We start from the raw sequence: 11,150 nt of genomic DNA, 5'->3' as shown, positions 1-11,150 counted from the left end.
AACAATTCCTATTATTCGGAAGGGATCAACAAATTAGAATAGCGTTGGACGAAGTGTATAAGCCTAAAAGAAGACTACATCGTAAAATAAGAAAGGTTTACCCGAAACACATAAGAAGTTTTTTAGTTCTGCATGGAATATTCAAAAGCACCTCGCACATTTCTAAGTGCCTTACATGACATATGAAATAAGTCTTCTTAGCACGTCGGTTCTGTAAAGGTGTGTGGATGAAGTGGGTGGTGATCCTACATTGAAGATGGATGTAGTTACAGCGGATACAAAAAATACCTTTATTGATGTTTATTTACGATCATGAGACTTCCTTGCTGCCAGTGTTGATGATGAGCACAGAAAATACACCAACACAGCTGCTCTTAGTGTGCCAACATGTAACCTGGCCTTGCAGGCTCTAGCATTAACTGTGCACTACTGATGTGGCTGCTGAACCTCAGTGGAGTCTCGCTTACACGACCCACATTTATTATTTTAATTCCACCATAATTTCAGAAAACGAAAAGTATTGAATAATCATTCCTGTTTTTAAATCACAAGTTATGTTATCGCAGGGAACCATTAACGCCATCTGCCACATACTTTGTAATGAGATTTGGCAACACACCTATGTGGTCTCTACGTTCCTGGTTACAGGTTTATCGACATGTGCAAAAATTAGAATCAAACGACCGTTGTAAAAATGTTTGTCAGGAGTGGGATTCGAACCCACGCCCACAGAAGTGGACTGCGACCTGAACGCAGCGCCTTGGACCGCTCGGCCACCCTGACAGCCGCTTAAAATGTAATGTGCGACAGTTTCTCTCCCACATTCCGCTTTCGACAAGTAGGCGAGAAAATGAGTTGCAACAGCAGAGCGAGTTCCGAGGTCAGCGTTAGCGTGTGTGGCAGTCACAATGAGCAGTCTGTCGCTCAGCGACCGCTGCGCTGTGCTCTGGTGTTGCATAACTCTGGGCGTAAATACTGCAAGAGGCAGTCCAGCGACGTGATGTGGTTCGAGTCTAGGCTAAACTGCTTTTTACAGCTAGTGTGCAGATTCGAATCTCTTGAAAAGCGGCATTTTCACTTGAAATGCGTTTTTATATGCAAGTTATTAAGTTTGCTTCTTTATAGCGATCTCGAAAAAGATATCACCACAGACGAAAATAAATTTCTGTTATTCTCACTTCAGATTAAATAATGTACAGGATTGCAAACAAAGTTCTGCATGCAAAAATAAAACTGAAAGAAGATAATGGGCTGTAAATGGAGGGGATCTTTGAGTGTACATACAATTGTTTAGAGGCAAAAACATGCAGTCTGGTATACATGTAGTTGTGATTGCTATTACTAATATTATTGTTATTATGATTATTATTATTATTCATGTGGAAAAAAGTTTAGTTCATTATACACTGAGGACACAAAAGATGAGGTCTAGAAGCGAAAGACTTTGTGCAATAAACTTTTGTTGATTCATCAGTCTTGCGATTGATTTGATGTGGTCCGCCACCTATTCCTTTCCTGTGCCAACCTTTTCATATCAGAGTAGCAATTGCAACCTATGTCCTCAATTATTTGCTTGATGCATTCGAATCCTTGTCACCCTTTATAATTTTTACCCTCAACAGTTCCCTCTAGTGCTATGGAGGTCATTCCCTGATGTCTTGACAGATGTCCTGTTAACTTATCCCTTCTTCCTGTTAGTGTTTTGTGTATGTCCCTTGTCTAGCCGATTCTGCAGAGAAGCTCCTTTTTGCGTACCTTACCAGTCCACACAAATTGCAACACCCGACTTCGAATCACATGGTCTAGGGAAATCGTTTTTGACGAGTACTCAAAACTTTCTCTGTGATGGGTTAGAGCCCCGCCACTGCTTGAATATTGAATAAAGATCATCAGCAATGGCGACCGAAGACTTCGGGCATAAGAATTCCCCCTACCCCCCATTCCGCTAAATGTCTTTTCAAGAAGGGCGGAGAGCGATCAGAGTTTCAGTTTAGAATCTTGGCACAGAGGAGGGAAACTGCCCCTAAAAGACGGAAGATCAGTAACGATGAAAAGTAGGAGAATAGAGAAGGTAATGGAAACCACAGCAATAAAGACACATAAGGTGTATCCATAAGACGGGGGTCTGTAATTGAATAAGTGTAATGATGATGTCTCCTTTGCAAAAGATTTCGGACTTGTGCCTCATTTGGATCTCCAAGAGGGGACTAACAAGGCAGAATAGCCATAAGAAAAAGGTTGAACTACTAACGTAATGATAAGGTTATGTGAGACAGTGTGTGGGATGTTAGGAGACTGAACATGGTAGGAGGTAACAAGTCTGAAAATCAAAATACTAAGGCTCTGTCAAGATATAGTGTAGGGTAAGTGAAGTGAACGAGGATAAGGATTTTGGTCAGATGAGTATACGGTAACACCAACAGCACCAGAAAGGTTATAACAGAGTAGGACTCATTATGAATACTAAGGTAGTTCAGCAGTGAGTTACTGTGAACAGTTCGGTGAAAGGGATTCTCTCATCAGAGTCGACAACAAACCAACAACAATTGTTCAGGTATACATGCCAATGTTGCAAGCTGACGTGAAAGAGATAGGGAAAAGTATGTGACGACACTGAACAAGTAATTCAATTTGTAAAGGCAGATGGAAATCTAGTAGTGATTGGAGATTTGAATGCGATTGTAGGGGAGAGAGCAGGAGAAAGGGTTATGGGACAATATGGGCTTAGTAATAGTTCTACAACGAAATTCAGCTAATTCTGTTCAAGAAGCACAAGAGGAGGAGGAGGTGTACTTGGAAATGGGCAAGAGATACAGGAGGACCTAATATCGATCACATAATGAGTAGGAGGAGATTCCGAATTCACATAGTGGACTCTAAGGTGTACCCAGGAGCAAATATAGATTCAGTTCACAACTTAGAAATAATTAAAAGTAGGCTGAAGATTAAGAGAACATTCAGGAATAATCAATAAGCAAAGACGTGAAATGCGGAGGTACTGACGAATGAAGAGGTGTGCTCGACTTTCTCACAGACTGTAGATACTGACGTAATGAATGGCTCAGTAGGAAGTTCAGTCGAAAGTGAATGGACATCTCTAAAAATGGTAATGATAGATGTCGGTAAGAAAAACATTCGTACAACTAACGTGACTGCGAAGAAACTATACGTAACACAACAAGTGCTTCAGCTGATTTGATGGAAGAAGTACAAAAATGTTTAGGGAAATTGAGGAATAGCGAGATACATGTCACTTAGTTTTAAAATAAAAAGGAAACGAATTAAAGCTCAAGCGAAATGACTGCTTGAAAAATGTGAAGAAACCGAAAAAGGAATGTCTGTGGGAAGGAATGGCTTAGCATAAAGAAAAGTAAAAAAAAAAGAACCTTTGGGAAAATAAAAGCAAGGGCAGTAACGTTAATACAGCAGTGAAAATTCCATTGATAAATGCAGAGGAGAGATCACATAGGTAGAAGGACTATACTGAAATTCTCTATGAGGGTAGAACTTGTCTGACGACATGATAAATCAGAAAACAGTAGATAGAAATAAAAAACAGCTTTGGACGACTTACAACTAAATAAGGCAGAAGGGACAGATAATCTTACATCGAAATTACTAAAATGGTCAGAAGAAGTGGCAAAAAACTGACTATTCACATTCGTGTATAGAATGTATGAGGCTGGTGAATACCACCAAGCATTCGGAGAGACATCACCCACATAATTCCAAAGATAGCAAGAGTTGTCATGTGCAAAAACTATTGCTCAGTAATTTTAACGGATCTTGCATCCAAGTCGTTGACAAGGTTAATATGCAGAAGAATTGAAAAGATAAATGAGGATCTATTAAATGACGATTATTTTGGCTTTAGGAGTTGTAAAAACATCAGGGAGGCAGTCCTGACATTGAGTTGATTATAGAAGGAAGACCGAAAATATATCATATTTTCACAGGCTTTGTCGCCCTGGAAATAGCACTCGATAAATTATAGTGCAAGATGTTTGAAATTCTGAGAAAAGTAGGAGTAAGCTATAGGAAATGCGGGTAATATACAATATGGGCAAGAACCAAAAGGGAACAGTAAGTCCGAAAGACCAAGACCGAATGGCTCGGTTTAAAAAGGATATGAGACAAGGATTTAGTCTCTCGCCCCAATTTTTCGTCTATACATCGATGAGGCTATAACGGAAATAAAGGCAAACTGCCGGACTATGGATAAGTATTCGAGGTAAAAGATTATTATGACCAGAATCGTTGATGACGTTGCTACCGTCCAAGTTGAGAAGAACTTCAAGATCTGAGTGACAGTATATGAAAGATAGACGAAAGTAATAAGAAGCAGCAGGAATATAAAAAAGCAGGAAACTTAACATCAGCACTGGGCATAATAAAGTAGATGAAGTTAAGGAATTGTGCTACCTAGACTGCAATATAACCCATAACAGATGGTTCACCATCGATTAAAACAGTTTATAAGTGGTTTCAAAATTTTTGGAGTGGTCTTATGGGCTCAAATTATGCTGAACTTTCTGGACGACCTGTGGAGGTTACAACTCCAGAAATCATTGATAAAGTCCATGATATGGAGATGGAGGACACAAGAGTTATGGTGCATCAGATTTCTAGTGCTGTGGGCATCTCGAATGAATGGGTACATAATATTTTGCATAAACATTTTGATATGAGAAAGTTATCCCCAAGATGCATACCGCAGTTGCTCATTATTGAACAAAAACTGAATCGTTTAGTGCTGCAAGGATGGTATGCAGCTGTTCAGAAAGAATCCAGAAGACGTAAAGCATCCTTCCCTCACTGTGGATGAAACGTGGATACATTACTACACTCCTGAGTCCAAACAACAATATAAAAGACGAAGACCAATCTTTCGGCCAGAAAGTGTATGGGGACTGTCTTCAGCGATTCGCAAGGGATAATACTCATCGACTATCTGGAAAATGGTAAAACCATTACACATGCATATCATGCATCGTTACTGGACCGTTTGAAAACCGAGCTGCTAGAAAAACGCCGGTGATTGGATCAAAAAAATTCCTTTTCCATCACAACAATGCAACAGCACAGACCTCAGCAGTTGTGGTCACAGAATTAATGGAGATAGGACTCCATCTTGTTGCACATGACCCCTATTCTCTACACTTGACTCCCTCGAACTAGTACTTGTTCCCCAATTTGAAGAAATGTCTGACAGGACAATGATTTTATTCAAACAAGGAGGTAATTGGAGCAACTAATAGCTATTTTGCAGACTTGAACAATTCCTATTATTCGGAAGGGATCAACAAATTAGAATAGCGTTGGACGAAGTGTATAAGCCTAAAAGAAGACTACATCGTAAAATAAGAAAGGTTTACCCGAAACACATAAGAAGTTTTTAGTTCTGCATGGAATATTCAAAAGCACCTCGCACATTTCTAAGTGCCTTACATGACACATGAAATAAGTCTTCTTAGCACGTCGGTTCTGTAAAGGTGTGTGGATGAAGTGGGTGGTGATCCTACACTGAAGATGGATGTAGTTACAGCGGATACAAAAAATACCTTTATTGATGTTTATTTACAATCATGAGAATTCCTTGCTGCCAGTGTTGATTATGAGCACAGAAAATACACCAACACAGCTGCTCTTAGTGTGCCAACATGTAACCTGGCCTAGCAGGCTCTAGCATTAACTGTGCACTACTGATGTGGCTGCTGAACCTCAGTGGAGTCTCGCTTACACGACCCACATTTATTATTTTAATTCCACCATAATTTCAGAAAACGAAAAGTATTGAATAATCATTCCTGTTTTTAAATCACAAGTTATGTTATCACAGGGAACCATTAACGCCATCTGCCACATACTTTGTAATGAGATTTGGCAACACACCTATGTGGTCTCTACGTTCCTGGTTACAGGTTTATCGACATGTGCAAAAATTAGAATCAAACGACCGTTGTAAAAATGTTTGTCAGGAGTGGGATTCGAACCCACGCCCACAGAAGTGGACTGCGACCTGAACGCAGCGCCTTGGACCGCTCGGCCACCCTGACAGCCGCTTAAAATGTAATGTGCGACAGTTTCTCTCCCACATTCCGCTTTCGACAAGTAGGCGAGAAAATGAGTTGCAACAGCAGAGCGAGTTCCGAGGTCAGCGTTAGCGTGTGTGGCAGTCACAATGAGCAGTCTGTCGCTCAGCGACCGCTGCGCTGTGCTCTGGTGTTGCACAACTCTGGGCGTAAATACTGCAAGAGGCAGTCCAGCGACGTGACGTGGTTCGAGTCTAGGCTAAACTGCTTTTTACAGCTAGTGTGCAGATTCGAATCTCTTGAAAAGCGGCATTTTCACTTGAAATGCGTTTTCATATACAAGTTATTAAGTTTGCTTCTTTATAGCGATCTCGAAAAAGATATCACCACAGATGCAAATAAATTTCTGTTATTCTCACTTCAGATTAAATAATGTACAGGATTGCAAACAAAGTTCTGCATGCAAAAATAAAACTGAAAGAAGATAATGGGCTGTAAATGGAGGGGATCTTTGAGTGTACATACAATTGTTTAGAGGCAAAAACATGCAGTCTGGTATACATGTAGTTGTGATTGCTATTACTAATATTATTGTTATTATGATTATTATTATTACTCATGAGGAAAAAAGTTTAGTTCATTATACACTGAGGACACAAAAGATGAGGTCTAGAAGCGAAAGACTTTGTGCAATAAACTTTTGTTGATTCATCAGTCTTGCGATTGATTTGATGTGGTCCGCCACCTATTCCTTTCCTGTGCCAACCTTTTCATATGAGAGTAGCAATTGCAACCTATGTCCTCAATTATTTGCTTGATGCATTCGAATCCTTGTCACCCTTTATAATTTTTACCCTCTACTGTTCCCTCTAGTGCTATGGAGGTCATTCCCTGATGTCTTGACAGATGTCCTGTTAACTTATCCCTTCTTCCTGTTAGTGTTTTGTGTATGTCCCTTGTCTAGCCGATTCTGCAGAGAAGCTCCTTTTTGCTTACCTTACCAGTCCACACAAATTGCAACACCCGACTTCGAATCACATGGTCTAGGGAAATCGTTTTTGATGAGTAATCAAAACTTTCTCTGTGATGGGTTAGAGCCCCGCCACTGCTTGAATATTGAATAAAGATCATCAGCAATAGCGACCGAAGACTTCGGGCATAAGAATTCCCCCTACCCCCCATTCCGCCAAATGTCTTTTCAAGAAGAGCAGAGAGCGATCAGAGTTTCAGTTCAGAATCTTGGCACAGAGGAGGGAAACTGCCCCTAAAAGACGGAAGATCAGTAACGATGAAAAGTAGGAGAATAGAGAAGGTAATGGAAACCACAGCAATAAAGACACATAAGGTGTATCCATAAGACGGGGGACTTTAATTGAAAAATTGTGATGATGATGTCTCCTTTGGCAAAAGATTTCGGACTTGTGCCTCATTTGGATCTCCAAGAGGGGACTAACAAGGCAGAATGGCCATAAGAGAAAGGTTGAACTACTAACAAAATGATAAGGTTATGCGAGACAGTGTGTGGGATGTTAGGAGACTGAACATGGTAGGAGGTAACAAGTCTGAAAATCAAAATACTAAGGCCCTGTCAAGATATACTGTAGGGTAAGTGAAGTGAACGAGGATAAGGATTTTGGTCAGATGAGTATACAGTAACACCAACAGCACCAGAAAGGGTATAACGGAGTAGGACTCATTATGAATACGAAGGTAGTTCAGCAGTGAGTTACTGTGAACAGTTCGGTGAAAGGGATGCTCTCATCAGAGTCGACAACAAACCAACAACAATTGTTCAGGTACACATGCCAATGTTGCAAGCTGACGTGAAAGAGATAGGGAAAAGTATGTGACGACACTGAACAAGTAATTCAATTTGTAAAGGCAGATGGAAATCTAGTAGTGATTGGAGATTTGAATGCGATTGTAGGGGAGAGAGCAGGAGAAAGGGTTATGGGACAATATGGGCTTAGTAATAGTTCTACAACGAAATTCAGCTAATTCTGTTCAAGAATCACAAGAGGAGGAGGTGTACTTGGAAATGGGCAAGAGATACAGGAGGACCTAAGATCGATCACATAATGAGTAGGAGGAGATTCCGAATTCACATAGTGGACTCTAAGGTGTACCCAGGAGCAAATATAGATTCAGCTCACAACTTAGAAATAATTAAAAGTAGGCTGAAGATTAAGAGAACATTCAGGAATAATCAATAAGCAAAGACGTGAAATGCGGAGGTACTGACGAATGAAGAGGTGTGCTCGACTTTCTCACAGACTGTAGATACTGACGTAATGAATGGCTCAGTAGGAAGTTCAGTTGAAAGTGAATGGACATCTCTAAAATGGTAATGATAGATGTCGGTAAGAAAAACATTCGTACAACTAACGTGATAGCGAAGAAACTATACGTAACACAACAAGTGCTTCTGCTGATTTGATGGAAGAAGTACAAAAATGTTTAGGGAAATTGAGGAATAGCGAGATACATGTCACTTAGTTTTAAAATAAATAGGAAACGAATTAAAGCTCAAGCGAAATGACTACTTGAAAAATGTGAAGAAACCGAAAAAGGAATGACTGTGGGAAGGAATGGCTTAGCATAAAGAAAAGTAAAAAAAAAGAACCTTTGGGAAAATAAAAGCAAGGGCAGTAACGTTAATACAGCAGTGAAAATTCCACTGATAAATGCAGAGGAGAGATCACATAGGTAGAAGGACTATACTGAAATCCTCTATGAGGGTAGAACTTGTCTGACGACATGATAAATCAGAAAACAGTAGATAGAAATAAAAAACAGCTTTGGACGACTTACAACTAAATAAGGCAGAAGGGACAGATAACCTTACATCGAAATTACTAAAATGGTCAGAAGAAGTGGCAAAAAACTGACTATTCACATTCGTGTATAGAATGTATGAGGCTGGTGATATACCACCAAGCATTCGGAGAGACATCACCCACATAATTCCAAAGATAGCAAGAGCTGTCATGTGCAAAAACTATTGCTTAGTAATTTTAACGGATCTTGCATCCAAGTCGTTGACAAGGTTAATATGCAGAAGAATTGAAAAGATAAATGAGGATCTATTAAATGACGATTATTTTGGCTTTAGGAGTTGTAAAAACATCAGGGAGGCAGTCCTGACATTGAGTTGATTATAGAAGGAAGACCGAAAATATATCATATTTTCACAGGCTTTGTCGCCCTGGAAAAAGCACTCGATAAATTAATCTATAGTGCAAGATATTTGAAATTCTGAGAGAAGTAGGTGTAAGCTATAGCAAATGCATGTAATATAAAATATGAGCAAGAACCAAAAGGGAACAGTATGTCCGAAAGACCAAGACCGAATGGCTCGGTTTAAAAAGGATATGAGACAAGGATTTAGTCTCTCGCCCCAATTTTTCGTCTATACATCGATGAGGCTATAACGGAAATTTCAAAATCTGAGTAACAGTATATGAAAGATAGACGAAAGTAATAAGAAGTAGCAGGAATATAAAAAAGCAGGAAACTTAACATCAGCACTGGGCATAATAAAGTAGATGAAGTTAAGGAATTGTGCTACCTAGACTGCAATATAACCCATAACAGATGGTTCACCATCGATTAAAACTGTTTATAAGTGGTTTCAAAATTTTTGGAGTGGTCTTATGGGCTCAAATTATGCTGAACTTTCTGGACGACCTGTGGAGGTTACAACTCCAGAAATCATTGATAAAGTCCATGATATGGAGATGGAGGACACAAGAGTTATGGTGCATCAGATTTCTAGTGCTGTGGGCATCTCGAATGAATGGGTACATAATATTTTGCATAAACATTTTGATATGAGAAAGTTATCCCCAAGATGCATACCGCAGTTGCTCATTATTGAACAAAAACTGAATCGTTTAGTGCTGCAAGGATGGTATGCAGCTGTTCAGAAAGAATCCAGAAGACGTAAAGCATCCTTCCCTCACTGTGGATGAAACGTGGATACATTACTACACTCCTGAGTCCAAACAACAATATAAAAGACGAAGACCAATCTTTCGGCCAGAAAGTGTATGGGGACTGTCTTCAGCGATTCGCAAGGGATAATACTCATCGACTATCTGGAAAATGGTAAAACCATTACACATGCATATCATGCATAGTTACTGGACCGTTTGAAAACCGAGCTGCTAGAAAAACGCCGGTGATTGGATCAAAAAAATTCCTTTTCCATCACAACAATGCAACAGCACAGACCTCAGCAGTTGTGGTCACAGAATTAATAGAGATAGGATTCCATCTTGTTGCACATGACCCCTATTCTCTACACTTGACTCCCTCGAACTAGTACTTGTTCCCCAATTTGAAGAAATGTCTGACAGGACAATGATTTTATTCAAACAAGGAGGTAATTGGAGCAACTAATAGCTATTTTGTAGACTTGAACAATTCCAATTATTCGGAAGGGATCAACAAATTAGAATAGCGTTGGACGAAGTGTATAAGCCTAAAAGAAGACTACATCGTAAAATAAGAAAGGTTTACCCGAAACACATAAGAAGTTTTTAGTTCTGCATGGAATATTCAAAAGCACCTCGCACATTTCTAAGTGCCTTACATGACACATGAAATAAGTCTTCTTAGCACGTCGGTTCTGTAAAGGTGTGTGGATGAAGTGGGTGGTGATCCTACACTGAAGATGGATGTAGTTACAGCGGATACAAAAAATACCTTTATTGATGTTTATTTACAATCTTGAGAATTACTTGCTGCCAGTGTTGATTATGAGCACAGAAAATACACCAACACAGCTGCTCTTAGTGTGCCAACATGTAACCTGGCCTAGCAGGCTCTAGCATTAACTGTGCACTACTGATGTGGCTGCTGAACCTCAGTGGAGTCTCGCTTACACGACCCACATTTATTATTTTAATTCCACCATAATTTCAGAAAACGAAAAGTATTGAATAATCATTCCTGTTTTTAAATCACAAGTTATGTTATCACAGGGAACCATTAACGCCATCTGCCACATACTTTGTAATGAGATTTGGCAACACACCTATGTGGTCTCTACGTTCCTGGTTACAGGTTTATCGACATGTGCAAAAATTAGAATCAAACGACCGTTGTAAAAATGTT

The 11,150-nt window shown here is 39.7% G+C and overlaps 2 non-coding genes across 2 annotated transcripts; both read right to left on the bottom strand.

Annotated features, from left to right (window-relative positions):
- Positions 1-699: 699 nt before the first annotated feature.
- Positions 700-783, bottom strand: Trnal-cag (transfer RNA leucine (anticodon CAG)). Its single transcript has one exon. It is a non-coding gene; the product is annotated as a tRNA-Leu (tRNA).
- A 5,189-nt stretch (positions 784-5,972) lies between these two features.
- Positions 5,973-6,056, bottom strand: Trnal-cag (transfer RNA leucine (anticodon CAG)). The gene has a single exon. It is a non-coding gene; the product is annotated as a tRNA-Leu (tRNA).
- Positions 6,057-11,150: the final 5,094 nt, after the last annotated feature.

The sequence above is a fragment of the Schistocerca nitens genome, chromosome 4 (assembly GCF_023898315.1).
Source record: "Schistocerca nitens isolate TAMUIC-IGC-003100 chromosome 4, iqSchNite1.1, whole genome shotgun sequence".
In the NCBI taxonomy this organism is placed as follows: Eukaryota; Metazoa; Arthropoda; class Insecta; order Orthoptera; family Acrididae; genus Schistocerca; species Schistocerca nitens.
Note: the sequence above shows the minus strand (reverse complement) of the source record. Positions and strands in the feature narration are given on the sequence as shown.